The sequence below is a fragment of the Schistocerca serialis genome, chromosome 5, assembly GCF_023864345.2.
Source record: "Schistocerca serialis cubense isolate TAMUIC-IGC-003099 chromosome 5, iqSchSeri2.2, whole genome shotgun sequence".
Classification (NCBI taxonomy): Eukaryota; Metazoa; Arthropoda; class Insecta; order Orthoptera; family Acrididae; genus Schistocerca; species Schistocerca serialis.
In genome coordinates this window covers 710,076,667-710,077,725 of record NC_064642.1, presented here as the reverse complement: position 1 = coordinate 710,077,725, position 1,059 = coordinate 710,076,667, and the positions used below count along the sequence as shown (strand labels likewise).

The window sequence follows — 1,059 nt, the reverse complement described above, 5'->3', positions numbered from 1 at the left end:
GATCAGATCTTGTACAAAATCCTGCAGCAGCAACACTTCCGCTATTATGGACGACTATAGAGGCAGCATGGCTCAGTGTTTCTGCAGCGGACTTCCAAAGACTTGAATGAGATTTTCACTCTGCAGCGGAGTGTGCGCTGATATGAAACTTCCTGGCAGTTTAAAACTGTGTGCTGGACCGAGACTCGAACTCAGGACCTTTGCCTGCGTTTGCAAGGTTCGCAGGAGTGCATCTGTAAAGTTTGGAAGGTAGGAGACGAGAGGACGGGGCGTGAGTCGTGCTTGGGTAGCTCAGTTGGTAGAGCACTTGCCCGAGGAAGGCAAAGGTCCCGAGTTCGAGTCTCGGTCCGGCACACAGTTTTAATCTGTCAGGAAGTTTCCAAAGACTTGTTGAGTCCATGCCTAGTCGAATTGCTGCACTGCGCCGTGCAAAGGGAAGTCCTACACGATATTAGGAGACGTCCCATCACTTTTGTCACCTCACAACTCTACTGGTACCTCCAACCTGGTGAACAGGCCCCGCTGGACGCGTCTGCGGCCCTGCAGACAGGAAGAGCGGCGGGCAACCAGACCGGCAGATAACGGAGCCTTCGACCGCGGAGGAGGCGCCCTCGACAAACAGTCGCGGCCGGTCACTGCCTCGCGGGCTCACACGCCCACACACCCACACCCGGCTGGCGCAATAGCACGCCGGGTACAGCACAGGGCAGCAACACACGCGCAGGTACTGGGGACGCCACCAGCCCGACATGTCCTCTCAGTCTCACGGCTGTCCCTACGTACGGCGCAACGTAAATATACAGAGTGTAACCGATATAAGTGCAGGTATTTCTACTGGTCACTGAGTGCGGCGTATTGAACAACAGTGCATCACTATTTACATCATTTGCTGACTAATAATCACAGCCATTACAATTCGTATGTTTTTAGGTTGATTAGTACCTTGCCGGCCTGTGTGGCCGTGCGGTTCTAGGCGCTTCAGTCGGGAACCGCGTGACCGCTACGGTCGCAGGTTCGAATCCTGCCTCGGGCATGGATGTGTGTGATGTCCTTAGGTTA

At 54.6% G+C, this 1,059-nt stretch overlaps 1 non-coding gene across 1 annotated transcript; it reads left to right on the top strand.

The window, feature by feature from the left end:
* Nucleotides 1-279: 279 nt before the first annotated feature.
* Nucleotides 280-354, top strand: Trnap-agg (transfer RNA proline (anticodon AGG)). The gene has a single exon. It is a non-coding gene; the product is annotated as a tRNA-Pro (tRNA).
* Nucleotides 355-1,059: the final 705 nt, after the last annotated feature.